The 20,855-nt window shown below is 37.8% G+C and overlaps 1 protein-coding gene and 1 long non-coding RNA gene across 4 annotated transcripts in view; one reads left to right on the top strand and one right to left on the bottom strand.

The window, feature by feature from the left end:
• lsamp (limbic system associated membrane protein) overlaps nt 1–20,855 on the bottom strand; it is a 690,614-nt gene that overhangs the window by 555,506 nt on the left and 114,253 nt on the right. The window lies entirely within an intron of this gene.
• On the top strand, nt 596–3,901 carry LOC128621423 (uncharacterized). Of its 2 annotated transcripts, XR_008388276.1 has the most exons (3): nt 596–1,430; nt 1,600–1,935; nt 2,526–3,901. It is a non-coding gene; the product is annotated as an uncharacterized LOC128621423 (long non-coding RNA). The 2 variants fall into 2 exon arrangements; XR_008388275.1 differs by having other exon boundaries at nt 596–1,935.

Raw genomic sequence — 20,855 nt, 5'->3', positions numbered from 1 at the left:
CCAATTCAAAGTCCGTGCCAAATGCTCAAATCGACGAAGGTAGTTTTCGATGTCTTCCCCTCGTGATACGCTGGAATCGCAGGCTCTGAGCGCAGTATCGCTGGCCGTCTTGGCACAAGCACTGAATCATTGGAGTAGGGAGCTCCATTCGGGGACTCGGTGTCAACTCAGGTTAAGCTGTTGGCATTCTCTAATGCTCCAGTGACTCGCTCAGTCCACATAGCTCAAATAGTAAACCTTCTTCTCTCATATTGCTGTGCTGTCAGGAACTCTCACATCAGGCTCACCATCCCACTCTCAGATGATTTTGAGACTGGCTGCCATCGCAACAAACTCCCTTTCGTCACCGCCACCTCCATCTCCATCTCTTCCTCCTCAGGCACAGTATCCCAGTCTGCATCCTCCTGGGCATACTTGTGCCGAGATCACAGACCCTTCCTAGTCTGCCTCCTCATGCTCACTGCCTTGTGGCTGGCCATCCTACTTCTGACAAGGTATGATGAAAAAAATGGTCCAGCACAAGAAAATTGATGGCAATAGAAGAAAGCTATACCAAAAAAATATATGCACTACAACACTTGGCTGGTAACTCCTTCCAAAGAAAGGTAAATACACACAAACAATTCCAACTCACCCTAAACAAACAAACAGGCCTGGCTTTTAAACCGGAAGCTCCACCCACATGGACTCCTCCATATGCTCTTCCAGAGGTAAGAATTAAAACAATAACTTTTATATAAAAAGTTATAAACAATAAACAATATATATATAATAACATAATCAGTATCATAACATATAAACCCAATCATCAATATTCATTATATAACATAATATATATATAATATTCACTTTTATACAGGGATTAACTTGGGCTTTGTATTCCCAACACCCCCCCAAACAAACAACAGTTAAGACGGTCCAATTACCGAAACGCTCGCGCAGGCGCAACGCGGGAATTCAGCAACATCAGTCTTTCTGGATGGCTTCCGGGGTTTGCCTTTTGCTTCCGGTAACCTGGACTAAGACCGAATATGACGCAGCACACGCCCAGACCAGTGAAAACACAACAGCTAAGTACAATAAACATTTACTGGTGAATGTATTTGGTGTCTGCGTGTTCTTATTGTGGGATATGGGAAGGAAAGGACACACTAATGGAGTGGATATGTGGGCGTTATATATATGCAAATTCCGCATTAACCTGCCCTAGTGTGCCGGAAAACGGGTGGATTTGGGATTATACGTGCGTGTAAATGTAGTACTTCCGCATTCGTCACAGAGCCTTCTGTTTACATGTTTGTTTGTCTTCCTATAGTTTTCCTACTTTGACTAAATATCTTGTGCTAGTTTATTTAATATGCGCTAGTCCCTTAACGTTCAACTTTCAGCGCCCTGTGAGGACGGGTAGTTCTGTGTGCGTCTCTATTTAGGTATTCCTAAACTCAGTACGTTTATATAGACAACAATAATCCGATATTAAGACGATACTCTGACTAAGAAACTACCATGTAAACAGAGATAATTGATGACCTTAATCTGACATCTTTTCCCATCAGTTGTCATCACCACCTCTTCCTTACAAGTATGTTTCTCTCTCAGTATCCCTAGATGAAAATAGAGGCATGTAACAAAGCTGATCAATCACGGTTCACGTAACCGAGTCGAAGAATCTTCAGACGTGAAATGCAGGATACGAATGTTTTCCCAACTCTCTGGACTTTCACGAATACCACATCGCAAGCTATTTATAGGAACCCTACAACAGCACATTTTCTTATCAAAAGTGATTCCAAGTGGAATCTTTTTAGAAGTATGCAAAGAAGAACCCAGAATTATCCGATGGACCATTAAAGAATTTTTGCCACACTGCTCGAGCTGAATTAAAGGGCCAGTACACCGTTTGAAGATTTAAATGAAGATGAGTGACAAAAAAAGGTATATGTATCACATAAAAATATATTTACAGAGTAGTATATTTCATATCCAGTTAATGTTAATATATAAAAAGTTTATATTGTGATGTTATGATGAAGTAGAAATGCTCGTGTTTGTGGAGAGTGAATGTGAGACTAACAGGAGGGTTTTTCACAATTCAGTCAGTGTTAATAGAATTAATAACATTCAATAAGTTAATAATCTTACTTTAATCTTCAGAATTGAGTTCATGTGTTCATGTTAATTAGAGTAATGTGTTTTCTGTTTGAGACCAGTTACTGTCAAACAACGTGTTGAAATGGAGAGAATAAAGTTTTTATTTGCATTTCCTTCAGAATTCTTGTAAATTAATTATTATTCTTTTAAAGAAGGCATAAAAGGCAGAAGTATCGCTTATCGGTGTCGGCTGAGAAATTTAGTATAAATTTAGCATCTCTAGTCTGTAGTGTTTCTATGGGTGTCTAACGGGAACAGGTTTCTAATGATAATTCGGATGATTTGTTCCTTTAGGAGTAAAGAAAAGGAAACAAACACAAACAAACCTTCACAGAAACAGTTACTTTTTAATCTCCTCTGTTGTTCTTTTGAAGCCCCGAGTGATCCAGGCTGGTGATTTCCCTCAGCTCCATGTTCTCTTTGGCCTGGCATTTACCCTGGCACAAAGATACCAGCACTTCGCCCAGATTCTGAACCCTTTACACGATCGACTTGTCCTCTGGCTCAGATGGTCATCCTGACTTCCAGAGCTGATATGAGGTTTGGCATGGAGAGGACACGGAGTTCAGCCCAAGTGATATTTCTGTAGCACTTTACTTTATTCATCTTTACAACTGAGCGCAAACGTAAGCCTACGTTAACATTCATAAGGGCTTATTCTAACGGCTGGTGAAGTTAACATAACACCCGAGTCACCAGACGTAGATATTTGTTGGTCGTGTTACGGCACTTTCCTGGTTTGTGAACTTCTGCTATGTTGGAGTGACATAATGGTGATCATGTGACAGCGTTTTCTGTAATAGGAAACACACATAACTCCGTCATTATTCACAACTTACTTTATATCTGACTGGACGGATTTTTTTTTAAGCCATAATCATATTTTGACCCACAAATAATATCATTTTTAGACTTTTAAGCAATATTTTAATGCAAGTCTTTTCACATATATTTAACAGCATGTAAAAAAACAACAAAACAGAGGTATACCATTCACATTTTTCTTAATTATTTTATCATAATGGAGATAAATTATTATTATTATTATAGAAGGGAAATCTAACATTGAATGAACAAATACACATCTATCATTGACTACGCTTACACGGACAGCAATAATGTAATTATTGACCTTATTCTGAGTAAGACAATATTCTGATTGAGGTATTATTACTACTATGTAGCAGGTAAGTACGCGGTTTGGGACGCAGCCGTGCTCTCTTGTTTGCCGTCAAACGGTTGAGCACTGCGGTGTGTGATCATGTCCTGTCACACAATGCGGTGATAACTCCCACACGACGTTAATAGTGTGATTAAGGTGTGTACATGTCTGTAATACACGTCCATAATGCGACTAAAACAGGAATACTCCACACGTCTTAATTCCATTCGTGTTTACTTCGAGTATGACTTTAATCGGATTAAGGTCATCAATAATCGCTGTTTAGATGCTAGTTTCTTAATCAGAGTATCGTCTTATTCGGGTTAATATCGGATTATTGTCGTCCATGTAAACGTACTGACTGATGGCCAAATCTTCTGCTCTGATACAATACATCATTACAATAGCAGCGGAACCCTGAAAACACTATATAAATTTCAGCGAATGATTTATTAAATGTTTACTCAGCTCTTTTTTTTTTTTTTTTTACTTATAAACTCACACTACCTATAAATGATGAATGTTAAAAGGGATAAAAGTCTGGAAGTTTTTGCTATCATCAATAAAACATGACTTGTTTTGTGCGGACATCAACAGAGATGAAGCTGGCTGTCTGTATTACTATAAAAGAGAACAGTGGTAGCTTGATGGATCACTCAGAATATTAAATAGTATTGCTATGAAAAAAAATAAAATAATAAAAAAAAAAAAACCCATTATGGCTTTTCTGAGAGAAGAGAATTCAGGGAAACTTAAAGCAAAAAAAAACAAAAAAACAAGAGGGACACTAAAGTAAGCCTATCTGGAAATCAGAATCATCAGTAAATGGTCAAAATTAGCAAAGAATATTCTGTGCAAAATTTCCAATTGTACAAATGTTAATCCGTCTAAATAATGAGGCTGAACGATATGTAGTATATTTATACGCTGCGACAATTTCATCCTCATTGTGCAGTACCGCATATAAACAGTAGGGGCAGTGTAACACGATGCACCTCAGTGTCATCAGCAGCCTAAACAAACTGTGTTTGTGTCTCAAATGTAATGCTCATATGATATTCTACACCAATTTCCAGTATTTCCAGTAACTGCCACCTTTTTAAATGAATTTTCCAACAAAATAGTGTTTGAATTTAACAAACCATTCATGTACTTTAATATGATATGGCTGTAAAATTTCATTAGGATCAATCTAGGATTGCATCCATATTAATAATTCAAAATCATCTAGGTGGAATTATTATTGATTTTTTTCTTTTAAATGTGCATAATTGTTGACATGATGGAGTTTTCTGTCATGTATTTTATGTTTATGGAAGGAGTCTCCAGTGTTAGTACTTTGTAAGAGTCAGAGGTAAAGCTGTAATGTTAAACAGAGAGGCCACGGTGAGGGAAATGACTCTTTATAGCTGCTGTAACGTAAGTGATAACAGGAACTAACTAGAGATATTACACTACAATGCAATGAACCATCACCCAAATAAGATCTGCTTAGGCGTGGACCTATGGTGGTCCCTTTCCATTACAAAATGTGGTCGAGGGGGTGCCAAAATATTTTCCACAGCAGTCAGTAATTATTCTGCTGCAAATTTCTCCGTATGTAGCACTGTGTGTATAGAGAGTCGAATGGAAAATTGATCTGCGTCGCTTTGTTGTGATAGTTGAATGTCTGAACATCAAAGCATGACATCAAACCCTTCATTTACACCGGTAATATAGAACGTAAAGTAAAACGTAATGACGGTCGTTTCACTATAGAGACACAGCCGAGGATATATTTCATCTTTTGAGAGCACTTCACCGCGGTGTAAGTGCCGTCTCGTTGTTTCTGTAAAAGAAAAGGAAATTGACGGCACGCGCACGCGAATCTTATCGCGAAACCACGCGAGATGAGCAGCGTGAAAAAACAACAGTACGTCGTGAACGGAGTCTCTTTAAACACAACGCTGATCTGGAAAATAAACGGCAAAACAGAAGGTGCATAGCGATCTGTTCAATCCACTGCAAGATTTAAACCCTGATGGGAACGTCGGAAATTCATCACCTGTACAGAAATGAAGTCATTCAATCTTGCATGTAGTTGTACTTGTAACTTGAAGACCATGGCCTTGATATCCTACCAGTCTCATCATGTGGTCAATGGGATTGAAAGAAGAGGAAATTAGTGCTGAGGTTCGTACTGGACCTTCCCCATCCCACACCAATGACCAGTATTATCTTCTTGTAAACCTTCGGACTTAATTTTAGGCTTCAAAGCACTCACCATTTATTTCATTTAAGGAGAATAGCTGAGAAATAGACCTGTCAGTCTTCACATTGCATAATTATAGACCTGGACATTATAATCGTCTCAAATTCTCACTAGTCCAATCTGGTTCGACGTCCGTCCCAGTTTGTTCCGTCGTTTAAAATATCAGTGATTTGGCACCGGTTGATGGATGATGATTGATGATCGATGGCTTCCCACCAAAAGCACTCAATCACAGAATCCCTTTCGATTCCTCTCAGCTGGAAACTCGCTCGTAATAGCTGCAGCACACAAAGAGCTCAAATTCTATTAAGTTTTTATAGCCAGAGATATTTCAATCCTGAGGCGCTGAAAGGTCTCGTTTTGGGATAAAGCAGAAAATCATGGCGGAAGTCCATCCGTTATCAGGAAACGCCACACTTACGGTGGTAGAGGATTTCAGCTGGCAGGAAACTTCATAACATATATTAGTATACTATTAAAACGCTGAGTAAACTATTTAATACACTGATTAATATTTACCATATAGAGGTCAAAAAATATATATATAAAATGTATTAATTCATCTCCATTAATGGTTTTATTTTGGATCCAGGGTCTATTCCAGGAATACTGGGTGTGAGGTGGGAAAATACCCTCAAAGGGGGCACCAGTATGTCACTAGGGGCAATTGAGAGTAATCAATCAACCCACCAGCATGCTTTTGCAAGGTTTTTTTTTTCCCAGTAAGTTCAGTGTTACGCCACATTAAATGGAGCTGGCTCTAAATCATTGTGCACTATGAGGAGTTGATTTGCATGTGTACTTTGCTCTTTGTGTGTTGACTCCTCGGCTCTTCTTTAGATTTAATAAAGCCGAGCACGAAGCGGTTGTAAATAGAACTGCGTATGCCTAACGGATCAAAGCCACCTGCAGGAAGCAGATGAAACGGCGCAGAGACTGCATCAGGGAGTCAGCGTGACTGGACACACTCGAGTTCATCCCCGCTAATCCTGTTACCTTACACCGTACTAACAAACTGGAAATCTCATGAAGTCAGCAGAACAAGCCGGATTCGCCTCTCTGCGTTGGTTTCACATAGAACATAAAGCATTTCAGACGTTTGAACCTTGGACTTTTTGTATTTCGGCCATCGGTTAATGCCGTATTAATTAACCTGAGCGTGTGAGTCATTTGGTTATGAAGCAGATCATCCTGCTGGCAGTCCTTGACATTTATAAGGCAGTGGTTTTTAAATATGCCATAGAAAGAAAGGGGGGGAAAAAACACACGTGAAAGCAACAAAGGAGCACTGCATTTAGCAAAAGAGGAACATTTGACTATAATGTAAAAGCTCAAGTCTGTCTACATTCAACACAATACAACACAATTGCAAAGAGACTGCTGAATGGAGTTCTCGCATTGTCCTCTCAAAGGAAGAATGTCTCATCACAATAATACACCAAGCTGAGACGCCTAAGATGGTGCCTTAATCCGTGTCACGGTAATTAGCAAATCTAAGATGTGGATTTGCAATCTTCCAGACAAGTGTTACTAATTATTTAAAAAAAAAAGAACAAACCTAGGAAGTGAATTTGGCCTTGTTTTCGACACAGCGATAATTACAAACGTGTTGCAATGCATGCTCGGCAAACCAACAACTGGCACATTGTTCGTATTGTTTCTTTCACCACATGCACGAATTACGCAACAATCGACGACAATACGGCGGATCATTCATCCTCCACGAGCGTACACAACATGGAGCCACGGTTTCCTCAACAAAGTGAAACCTGATATTTGAATGAAGAGTTCCTCAACGATACGCAAACAGAGGACGATGAAAATTCGGTACGGTTTGACTTTCACTGTACGACAGATTCAGGCTCTATCTAACGGAGGAGAACGCCAGGAACGCCGGACGCTCTCGAAGGAGCCGGCGTCAAAACCGAGAATCGTCGTATTTACGATGGTAAAACGTTTCTTTTACTGATGGCACCTGGAGTCATTTTCCTATAGCGACTCCGTGGCACCATGATGGATTCGTTTTAATTAAACATGCCTGCAGTGTCATAAGAGCCTGCTTTAGCTTTGACACCTTTCCACTGCTCGAGTCAATTAGGTTTACACGCACATGACAGCCATCTGCATTTCACATGTGGGAAAACCGGAATGGCACTCTACTTTAGCGCGGTTGATTAAAATGTGTGTGTGTGTGTTAACAAAGGAAATCAGATCACACGCTTATCATACTCTTCATCAACAATCAGGGTGTATTCACCTGTCAAACATATGAGTACACCCCCCACCCCCAAAAAAAAAAAATTATAAACATCTGGTAGTTACTATAAAATCCTGTACATACACACCCTCCTTTCTACCTTTAACATGTGGACTATATTGAAAAATATACTCTTTTTTTTCTTTTTTGTGGGGAACATAAAGAGGTAAAAAAGATGTGGACTCATCTCATACTTGCTTGATGAACGGTCCCATTCCAGATTTAGCCCCCTTTTGCTTTTTATAATAGCCTCCACTCTTCTGGGAAGACTTTTTGAGGCGTGGCTATAGGGATTAGTCTAAGACGGTTCAGCCTGTCTTTATTGTGTTTCAGGAGTGCATACAAAACCATGCTGGGGCAGAGATGCGAAAGAATCAATCATGACGATATGTTTGAGAACTGCAAATAGAAATGAACAGAGAATTACCACATCAAGGCATTTGCAAATAAATCAACGAATCGTCTTTAACGTGTAAGCCTCTGCTTATTTATTTATTTATTTATTTATTTATTTATGTTATAAATGAACATCCATGTGAGTCATTTCACTTTCACAGAACTAAGATAATCTTAAAGCACAACATAAAAAGGCTGTAGTGAAGAACATCCTTGAAGATTGGTTAAAAATAATTGGAATACAAATTCACACATACAAAGCTTGATGGGAAAAGAAGCCTTTGCCTTTGCTCAGAGAAACCTTTTTTTTTATTATTTATTTCTTTTTAAAAAATTTGGTATTTAATAAGGTATTTTAATTTAAAAAGAAGTTAAATGAACATAAAAGTGAGGAATGGAGTTCTCTACGATTCATGACCTGTGTTTTAGTATTTAATTTTCTTTTCAGCTTGTCTATGTTTTTTCCCCTCAAGTTTTAAACTTGTTTATATTGCTAATATTTATTTATTTATTTATTTATTTTCCATAATTTTTTTTTTTTTGAATATGTTTGAATTTTACCCTTGGTAATGATTGTAAATTCTCGTCTTTTTAGTTCAGAAATGTGAGATTAAATATACGATGGAAATGTAGAATCTTTGCTTTATAGTGTAAAATAATCCTAGAGTCTTATTCAATACTGTGGCAAATTTAATTAGGAATAAAACCACCACAGAAACTTGCACACAATCATTAAATAGCAGCAGCGATTTCATGAATTGTTTCATTGGCAAAATTGAAAATATTAGACAAAAAAAATTAGACTATTACTTTAAAACCAGGCAGTTTTATAACTAAGCCTGTAGCTAATAATATAACAATATCAGATCGACAATTAGAATGCTTTAATCCCCTTAGAGAGACCGAACTCACTTCATGAATTTATTCATCAGAATCATCAACTTGTATACAGCTTGTACACTGATCCCTTACCTACATGTTTCTTCAAACAGATTATTCCAGAACTAATCAAACCCCTTCTAAAAATTAGCAGTTCTTCCCTTAGCACTGGCTTTGTACCTAAATCATTTAAACCAGCGGTTATCAAACCCCTGATTAAGAAAACCTGACCTCGACCCCTGTCAACTGTCCAGCTATAGACCTATATCAAATCTCCCCTTCATCTCCAAGATCTTAGAAAAGGTTGTAGCACAGCAGCTATGCTCGTACTTACATAGGAACAACATTCATGAAATGTATCAGTCAGGATTTAGACCTCATCATAGCACAGAGACAGCGCTAGTTAAAGTAGTAAATGACCTTCTACTGGCCTCTGATCAGGGTTGTGTCTCGCTGCTTGTGTTACTCGACTTTAGTGCAGCTTTTGATACTATAGATCACACTATTCTCCTTGATAGATTAGAAAATGTTGTTGGCATTAAGAGAACAGTCCTCTCCTGGCTCAGGTCTTATCTGACCGATCGGTATCAGTTCATAGATGTAAATGGAGACATCTCTGTGCATACTGAGGTAAGCTTGGTGTTCCACAAGGTTCTGTTTTAGGCCCACTGCTTTTTACTTTATATATGCTACCTCTGGGTCACATTATTCGTAAACATGGAATTATCTTCCACTGTTATGCTGATGATACACAGCTGTATGTTTCAGCGAAGCCAGAGGACAGACAGCAGCTTAGTAAAGTTGAGGATTGTGTAAAGGACATAAGATATTGGATGCTTATTAACTTCCTTTTACTTAATTCTAATAAGACAAGTACTTGTACTAGGACCGCGTGTAGCTAGAAGTAATCTTTCTGATCTCACAGTAACTCTGGATGGACTTTCTGTTTCATCATGTACAGCAGTTAAAGACCTTGGTGTGATTATTGACTCCAGTCTTTCATTTGATGCTCATGTAGACAATATTACTAGGATAGCCTTCGTTCCTCTCAGAAAAATTTCTAAGAAATATAATGTCATTACACGATGCAGAAATATTAGTTCATGCTTTCGTCACCTCTAGATTAGATTACTGTAACGCCATACTGTCTGGATGTTCCAGTAGGAGCATAAACAAGCTCCAGTTAGTCCAGAATGCAGCTTCTAGAGTCCGAACTAGAACCAGAAGATACGATCACATCACCCCGAACTTATCCACACTGCATTGGCTCCCAGTGAAATCTCGCATTGATTATAAAATACTACTGTTGACCTAAAAAGCCCTGAATAGTCCCATGCCACAGCACCTGAGTGAACTTCTGGTCTTTTATGATCCGCCACGCCTACTTCCATCAAAAGATGCAGGCTATTTGTTGGTACCTGGAATAGCGAAAGCTACAGCAGGGCGAAGAGCTTTCTCTTACAAAGCCCCACAGTTATGGAACAGCCTTCCAATTAGTGTTCGGGACTCAGACACAGTCTCAGTGTTTAAGTTCAGACTGAAAACATATTTGTTTAGTCGAGCCTTTTGTGAATAGTTGTTTTCTTAGGTAAAGGAGCAGATCTAGAGGGCTCACAGGTATAGAGTGTTCACCCAGGTGTGTTGATGGTGGCTGGCCACCTTATATCCCAGGGAGCCCTCATGTCTGTTTCCTTCTGGCTCTCCCTTTTAGTTGTGCTGTCATAGATAGTCTTGCCGGAGTCCCTGCTTTCACTCACGCAAAGTTCACTGTCCTTATCCATTACGGGACAATAAGCACACCTAATAATATCTCCCTCTCTTTCCCTCCCTCTTTCTGTCGAGCTACACATGATACCCCTGAGATACCAGTGATTCTGACCCCTTCTGCTCTCTGGATCTGCCTGATCCATCCTGATGCCCTACTTCTGGTTGGAGTTCTCATTAGTTGGAAGTCACATGCTGCTGCTGAGCATGTCCCCACATGGTGCAGACTAAAGATCATTGAGATTACTGAGGATGGTACCACTTAAAAAGCATAAAGATAGCTTTGGACCTCAATTCATATGAGCAGTTATGCTATGATAGCTTTAGCACTACGATTACCACAAACAGTTCTGCACTCGAGTCTCCAACAGTGATCAGTGGAGAAGTTCAACAAAACAGACTTCATGTAAAAACTGTAATGAATTTCCTGCTTACACAACTGCACTATTTGACCATGTAGTATTAGCACATTTATAGAAGGGGGGTATTTATTTATAATCACACTATCCGGTGTCACCCAGATGAGCACGGGTTCCCTTCTGAGTCTGGTTCCTCTCAAGGTTTCTTCCTCATATCGTCTCAGGGAGTTTTTCCTCACCACCGTCACCACCGTCTCGCTCAATAGGGATAAATTCATACATTTATAATCTATATCCTGAATTGTTATATTTCTGTAAAGCTCCTTTGGGACAATATCCACTGTTAAAAGCTCCTCACAAATAAAACTGAATTGAATTGAACAGTGTGCCTACCTGCAAATAAAGAGTATAAGAGTAAGAAGAATCCAATGAAATACAGTACAATTTGTTAAAACACATACCCGATGAGTTTTGTGAAGAAAGCAAACCCTAAACAAGCAATTTTGCATATAAACTTAGACGAGATCTAGAGCAGTATCTATACAGTATATATCTACATATCTAGCTGATTAAGGACATTTAAAACATCCTGTTTCTCTTAACTTGTGCTAAATCTTCATTACATGTCCTATATATAGTATATGCATGTATATATGTATATATATATATACACATTGTAGTGATTTTTCATTTCTTGTCTACTCTTTTTTGCAGGAGTTTTCAAGTTCACGTGTTACTAAACACACAAACCTTTAGGAAATCAGGTGTAAGAGACAACAGTCCCGTGATCAATATCAGTGTACTTCAGTAATACAAATCGTGTATGGACAAATGGGGAAAAAAAAGTAAAGTTTCCTGAGAAATAGTGTAAACTCCTGTTCAGTCGAGGACTCCATGAACTCACAATTGCATCAGACATAAAAAAAAATAAATAAATAAAAAGTGGGAGAAGACTCAGATCAGACCTCGTACAGGTCAAAGCAAAATCGCTCAAATGCATCAGCTTTACATCATCCACCCAGTAGTACGTAAATGTTGACAAATCACTATAGTTATTAATTCCCTATAACAGCACGTCAGGGCGTGTTTTATTACTTATATAACAGTGAATGTGGATGTCATGCAGCTAGTTCTTCACTGTGTCAGTATTTCATTTAAAACCACACTAAAATCATTATCGCTATCCAAATATATAAACCTTTTCATGATGTTGAACATTCACATTATTTTTAAATTACACTTAGATAATTATACACGCTATTGTGCCTAATGAATAAACAGGAACGTGTGTAAGTGTTTCATTAAAAGTACAGATCCCTCGAAACGGATGCATCGTTATTTTCAACAATTCATCAAGCCGCTCCACCTTAATTAATCTAGATGAATGGAGTTCATTAAACTCAGAAACGAAAATGAAATCAAAGGAATGACACAAATTAAAGTCAAACATCTTTCCCACCATTGATTGTTTCAGTCAGCTTGTTTTTTTTTGTTGTTTGTTTGTTTGTTTTTTTTTTTAAACCATCACTTTTGGCATTTCAGTGAACTTTGCCATTTTTAACCTGCACTTTCTTCCTGCGCTGTAAAAGACGAGCTTTGCAAATGAAAATATCCTTAATATAAGCACATTGGGCAACATTTCTCAGTGTGAGATTATTGTAAAACAAAAAAACAAGATCATCAGGAGCAACTGGTATAAATCGGGTTTCGTTTTTTGCCATCCACATCAGATTATTTGTTTAAAAATGTCTTAAAGATGATTCTTTTTTTGTATTGTTGTGGAACCGTGGAAACACGGTATGAAGCCAATAGAGCATTATAGACTTGAAACACTTCGAGAAAAAGATTAGAAATCATGAACGCAGCTGCCTTTAAATCCACAACGAGCATTATGAGCTAATGATGAATGAATATGTTTGCACTGAACTGCTGGTAAAATTCAGGGTGGTTAAATGATAGGTTCCAGCTGTTACACCCACTGACCTGAGTTTAGATGCTGTAATTGCTTTGACGCTAATTTATGTGGACTTCATTTTAGCCTGAAACAGAGTACACGTTATTTAAAACAGGTGTGGAGTTTATGCTTTGTTATTATTAACAAATGCAGTGAAGTCCTTTAAGTGAGTAAATCTAATGGGTGATTTAAAATTTAAATTCAACTCAACAAACAAAATTGATGTACAGTGTTGGGTAAGTTACTCAAAAAAAAAAAGTAATCCACTACAGATGACTTATAATTACTACGTTAAAATTGTAATTTGATGACATTACCGATTACTGCATGGAAAAAGTCATCAGATTACTAATTACTTTACTTTCAAATTATATTCAAAACCTACAAAAATACACTACAAAGTGAAAGAAAGTCATTTTAGTGCACGTCAACGTAGGATATGATCAGAAAAAAGTTGGATTAATCATAAAACGTGCTTCAGATTTTGTCAACTTTTCTAACTAGGCTAGTTTGGTGTTGCTAGCCAAGGGGAAGCACAGCTAAGCTATCACTGTATGGGTTTAGCTTCTACAGCGCAATGTAGAGTACATTATCCTTCCTTCTGCTCTGCTCATATCATGTTCGCGTAAACTGGAACTCATGTAGACATTTACAAAATCGCTGTATATCCATTTTTACTCGCACTGACTGTGAGCTAGCGTTTGGTAGAATTGAGAGACTGTCAGCCAATAAGACCCGAGTATTTCCACGTATTTTCCTGTAAACCCCGTCTGATTGGTCTTGCCTCAGTTCACTAAAGATATAAAATTACATCACCGCGTCTTCTTTTACCGACGCTCAGTTACGTAGTGGAGAATTATACAGGTCTATAGAAAAAATCTTCGGGGCTACAGCTCCGAATGCCCAGGCCAGCTTACGGCCCTGGCAGCCACGCAAAACATCATTTATACAAAAACAAAAAAAAAAAAATTGCATTTTACTTAATGTTCTTTTCTTAACGATAAATTTGTAACGCAAGTAGCATCATTTTATTGACATCAACCGAACTCTGGTATATCACATTATCGGTTTATAGATCAAAAATAATTAGATGTAGAGACATTATATTAAAAAGATAAATCATGAATTCATAATTAAATTGATTCATGATGATATTCATAGTTCAATTTTATATTTTACATTCAAACTTTTTTTTTTTTTTTACAATTTAAACTCTTACATTTTAAACTAAAAAAAAAACCCCAAAAGAAATAGTGAAAAATAATTATAATAGGGTGAATGGATGATGAAAAATACATCAGTACATGAGTAAATTCCTAGTTTCATTTTAGAACTAAAACGTAACTTTTTTTTAAATAAAAAAAAAAGGGTATTTGACGCTGTTGGGTTATAGATTAATGTTAAATAAAGAATTAAATAAAGAAAAATGACTAATAAATTCATCATTACATTGATTCACGATGAGAAACTACTTAGAAATATATATTATATATATATATATATATATATATATATATATATATATATAAACCAAAATATTTGGAAATGAAACCGTCCTCATAATTTTTCAGGTATAACGGATGCCATTCATGTAGTTGTTTTGTTTTATAATGCAAAGCACAATTCTACATCAGTCATTATAAACAGAACACACAGTTTATCTTCACCAGCAAATGAGAACTGTTTCCCTCCAGTCACTGTGTTCAAGCCAACATCCGTGTTCACTGAAATCTGCCTCGAGCAAGCATTGATACGACAAACTAATCAATATTTACAATGCCTTGCAATGCGTCCAAGTAAAACCTTTAATTCTAATCTACTAAAATTGCCTTTCATGAGGAAAAAAAAAGAAAAAAGAAAACAAGCATGTAAACGGAAGTAAGGCACAAATAAATGAAAGCAAGAAGAAAAAGAAACAAGAAGAGTGCTATTATGAACTTAAATTAAGGAAGAGACACTTGGAATGATATTCAAACCAGTTTGTAATCCAGTTGGAACTAAACATATAAAAAAAAAGATAACGCAAGACAAGACATAACAGGATATAAGCAAAACATTAAAAATAGCTGTCAACCTAATCACAAGGAAGCTCCAAGGCTTCACAATTAGAGTCTGTTCATCCAAGCTGGTTAAAAAGTATGTAATTGCTGGTGATCAAGAGACAGCTACAGGTACTGTATGTCATTAAACAGAGAAAGGTGCAAAGTGACAATTATCTGAAGTGACAGTCCAAATTAAAATGTGCAAAAGTAACTCACTAATCACTTTAAGGTGTTGAATTACACAAGTCCACACGCAGGATATAGGATTAACTTTCACCGAAGTCCCATATTATTACTGTTTGTGATGGATCTGTCTGCAACAGCATGTACCCACCACATGCAAATAAAACTCAACTAAACTGAATTCAGACATTGGCTAGTTCTTGTTCTGATGAGGTGTAGTGCTTAGTTCTTATCCTGTCAAGTTCTTGTCATGCCTAGTTCTGGTTCTGCTTAGTTCTTATCCCGTCAAGTTCTTGTCATGCCTAGTTTTGGTTCTGCTTAGTTCTTATCCCGTCAAGTTCTTGTCATGCCTAGTTCTGGTTCTGCTTAGTTCTTATCCCGTCAAGTTCTTGTCATGCCTACTTCTGGTTCTGCTTAGTTCTTATCCCGTCAAGTTCTTGTCATGCCTAGTTCTGGTTCTGCTTAGTTCTTATCCCGTCAAGTTCTTGTCATGCCTAGTTTTGGTTCTGCTTAGTTCTTATCCCGTCAAGTTCTTTTCTTGCTGAATCCTTGCCATACTTAGTTCTTATCCTGTCAAGTTCTTGCCCTGCCTAGTTCTGCCTTGTTCTTATCCTGTCAGGTTCTTGCCCTGCCTAGTTCTTGTGATACCTAGTACTTTTCCTGACAAGTTCTTCTTTTGCCCCATCCCCCCCCCCCTCCTTTTCAAGTCCTTGCTCTGTCTAGTTCTTACCAGGCCTGGTTCTTGTGCTGTCTAGTACTTTTCCTGACAATTCTTTGCTTGTTCTTGTCGAGCTTAATTTTTTTTTATGCTCCGTTCCTTTTGTGCCTAGTTGTTTTCCTGTCAGGATTTTGCCATAACCAGTTCATGATGTGCCTAGTACTTGCGGTATCCATTTCTTGCCATGTCAAGTTCTTGCCATGCTTAGTGTTTGTTGTACATAGTTTAATTCTTTAGATGCCTAGTTCTTATCATGCCACAGATCTTTTCCTGTCCAGTTAGAGTCTCCCTGTAGAGTTGTTGCTGTGCCTATATATTCTTTTCTTCTTGAGTTCTTGCCATGCCTGATCCTTATCATGCCTACTCCTAGTTCTTGTCCAGTTAAGCTCTTACCATGCCTACTTCTCATCATGCCAGTTGTTTATATTACCTAATTCTTGCCATATCAAGTTCTTGTCAAGCCTAGTTTTTTTTTTGTTGTACCTAGTTATTTCATGCCTAATTCTTGCTGTGCCAAGTTTTCTTCCCATTAATTTCTGGTTCTGTTGCGTTCTTGTCATGCCTAATTTGTATCACGCATAGTCCTTGTTGTGCTCAGTTCTTTTCTTGTCAAGTAATGCCTATTTCTTCTCCTGCAAACTTCTTGAGATGCCTTATTCTTGTCATACCTAGTTTTTATAAAGCCTTGTTCTTTTCTTGTCAAGTTTTGGACCCATACTGTTCTTGGAATGCCCAGTTCTTATTGTGCCTAGCTCTTACCCTGTCAAGTTCCAATCATGCCTGTTTCTTATCCTGTTAATTTCTCATTATATTATTAGCCTAGTCCTCTTTCTACCTAATTCTTTTTATGCCTTACCTTGTGATTCACTTTAAATAAATCAATCCTTTTTGCATTCTTTTATATTACTCTAAGCCCGTAGTCACCAACCCTGTTATTGGAGATCTACCTTCTGAAGACAGGTCCAACCATAACCGTGCCCGCCTGACCATCTTTATATCCACAACGACCATTATGAGCTAATGGCTAACTGAACTGCATTGAACTGTTGGTAAAACTCAGGGTGGTTAAATCATAGGTTCCAGCTGTTACATTCATCGCCTTAAGAAGTTCTTGATCGACTGAAACAGGTGTGTTAGATGTTGGTTGGAGATAAAACCTGCAGGAAGGTAGATTTCAAGGAAGAGGTTTGGTGACCACTGCTCTAAACTGTATCATTAGTGTTTTGTATTTCTTTATTTTAGCTTACAATGTCTTTTGGACAATAGTGGTACCGAACAGATGATGTATTGATGAACACATCTATGAATGTGCACACTGTAAAGGGATGAATCTCTGTGGATATCATGTGGATATCATTTTGTTGTTTGTTTTTTTCGATTAAATAATTCTCAGCAGAGATTTAGGCCAGAGCTGCTCCATCTGGCTGAGGCATAGCCTGCCTCACTTTTCCCAATGAGACACAATATTAATATTCATCACGGATTTGTACATCCGCTTTAGCTTTTGAAGACTAAAATTAATTATGTGGCAGGAAATGTTTAATATGCTATTCTGCATTTGGTGACTACATTTGCATTCTAATAGGATTCAAAGTAATTGGTGTGTCGGGAGTCCAGCACTAATGAGGAGGAAGATGAGTGAACAAGATGTGTGGCTGTGTGGTTGAGCCTGCTGGGAAATGCCAGAGCGTCCATCAACTCCCTTCATCTTCATCATCAATCATCTTCACCTCGCTCTTCTTCTATTGACCTGTTTGAAAGGTTCACTACAGGTGGGAATTCCAGTGATATGTGACTTCTGATTTTGGAAAAAAAAAAAAACACCTCAGACAATTACGTATGTTTAGTGGCTCCTCCCAAACAACAAACTAAGCATGGAATCCACGGTGAAATATTTCGTTCCTTGTCCAAACCTCAGCACATCTCAAATGGGACGCACGTAGTTGTCATACAATTAATCATACAAAACTTCATTGTCTTCATCGTACTAAGTGTGGACTGACAATTTTAGAGCGTGTCAGTGGGTTAGAGCATCAGCAAGCCAAGCTCTTTACACAGGAAATTTTCTGTCCTCAAATCTGTCCACATGCACTAGGTGCATCGTGGATCCAAATGGTATCCTCGATGAATCCTAACTGATTTGTAACTGCTGTATTATTCCGCTGTCAGCTGTGCATATCATTCTGTCATGCTGTCAGCTCGTAACACTTTTTTTACACCCTTTTTTTTTTTTTTTACTCAACCGTAAACCAATTGCACCTCCTTGCAGCTGTGTTATCTCCACAATGGCTCTAGAATGTCTGTCATATATCCAAGAATATCAACCATACAAGTCTGGGAGCTTTGTGCCAAGTTATTGTCCTAGATTCATACAAGAATGATGGATATCTGGGACATCTCGGGTCAAAATCAAAGCCTGAAGGAGCTTTCTTTAACAGAAGACTCTCCTGCCTCTGTCTGTCCCTGTAGTGAGACTCTACTTAGGTACATAAAGGTATTTTGGACCTTTGAGGACAGTAACCTTAATATGCTGTAATTATTCTCTTAAATCACCAAAGCCGTAATGTATTATAGAAATGACAGTACAATAGGACTGATTTGTCCTTGAAAAAAATGTAAGTTTAACCCTCCTATTATGTTACGGGTCAATTTGACCAATTTCCACATTTGAGATGTGTGAAATACTGGTTAATCGCTCTTTTTCTCTTTGAAATTCTTTGACTTTTTCCTCATGTAGGGTCATGAACTTATACGCAAATATTTCTTCTTGTTGTGGTCTCGCACAAGCCGTAATAAAGGTTTAGTGTTTTAAGCTGTTCTTTGCTGGGTTTTTTTGTGTGTGTGTGTGTGTGTGTGTGTGTGTGTGTGTGTGTGTGTGTTTAAACTGTGGGAGTCATTTTGACCCATAACGTGACGCATGTAACTTTTTTCCAACATAATAGGAGGGTTAAAAATAAAATTTCACCCCGAAGAGCATTAAATATGTTTAGATTTTGGTTAGATTCTGCCACCACTTTGTTGGTTGGTGCTGTATCTTCAGTATTCGCAGGAGAAATCAGGGGTTGTCTGCTGCTCTTATATCAGAGGAGGACACTGATAGCAGGAATAAGCCGGAAAACATTTTTTGGTGATCTCAGACATAAGAAACGAGTCAGATTTGTCTTTTAGCTCCTAAAATCATAAGAGAAAGAACTTTCTTCACTGGTTTTCAACATCATATTAATGAATAATCCAGAGTCCGAGGAGTTGGAGTCAACGTTTCAGAATGTAATACAGCTATATGACATGATTGCAATTAAACTGGAAAAGGACTTGGCCTGGCTAGTTAGTGATCCACAAGATGATGCGCGTGATGGATTTACAGCGGTATTTTGCACTATTGAGGATGATGTATCGATTATAAATATTGATATGAAAGTCAGTCAGGGTGGATTGTTTTTTTTTGTTTTTTTTTAAATGAATTCATGGCATCTGTACATTTTTAATGAGGTGACGACCATGACTAGCTCCACCCCAGACTATATACAATTGACTGGGCATGTTATTGTCCATCACCACCCCTCATCACCATCTCAAAATCAGTTCCTCCTTCACATCTGGTTCCAATTCCTGTTTCTCACAGGAACTATCTGATTAGAGTCTTCTCAGGTCGACATTTCTGTATTATAAATTCTTTATTCTAATATTTCGAGGTACCGGATTTTTGATTGCCACGAGCTGTACGCCGTAATCATCGAGATTAGAACAAACAAAAAAGGCTTGAAATATTTCACTTTGTGTGTAATGCATGTAGAATATATCAACGTTCCACTTTTTGAATTAAATTACGTTAAAAAAAAAAAAAAAAAAATTTTACTTTTCCACGATATTCAAATTTTTTGGGACGCACCCGTATATACACAATTAAAACCAGTAACTCTGTGAAGTCTTGCCAACTGTCCCGTTTGTATAGTGTTCACTGATTGCCTTGTTGATTACTCTGACCCCTCGCCTTGTTTAACATTAACGATTTTGGTCGTGTCGGTCATGATTCTTTCTGAAGTATCATGGCTGTATCTTTGGAAAAATGAACGTATTGACATCATTCTCATTGCCAGTTGCTTTTCTAAAGAATGCCAAAACGCAGCATGTCATTAGGTCTGTAAAAGTCTGGGAACTGTACGAGCAACGGCCAAACCTTCAATGATGTAAATATTCAACACCAAAGGTTGGATAAAAGAAAAATACAGCTTGATCTTACTGCACCTCATCAGAAGCGTACATGACCCTCACCTCCATTACAGACCAGGTCCACTCTTAGGTAATGATCTGCACACTTACCTGTGGGGGAAAAAAAGAGAAAGAGACAAAGACTCAGAATAAAACCAAGAACTCGAGACCAGCATGGAAAATGCAGCTCAGCTCAGATGGATCTGTATTTCGGAATACAAATCCCGTGCTCACATTTTTAATTTGAACAGCCTCAATGACATGGTTATGTAGTTTTATGACTATACCAGTCCATTCAGATGCATTTATGCTTATCAAACCAATGAAAACGCGAATCAATGCAACAAATCTGTGAATTGAAAATACGCCTGATTTCCATAACAGTGGTCTATGAAAGCAGTCATACACTTGAATGCCTTTATTTATTTATTTTAAGGAACGTAACCACCTGAATTGACTAATTGATGCCAAAGCCTGGAATTCTCTTAATCATTGGCTATATCTCGAATGCAGTCTATTTCTACACGATC

Source organism: Ictalurus furcatus, chromosome 17 (assembly GCF_023375685.1).
Source record: "Ictalurus furcatus strain D&B chromosome 17, Billie_1.0, whole genome shotgun sequence".
Taxonomy (NCBI): Eukaryota; Metazoa; Chordata; class Actinopteri; order Siluriformes; family Ictaluridae; genus Ictalurus; species Ictalurus furcatus.
This window is presented reverse-complemented; position numbering and strand designations above follow the sequence as displayed.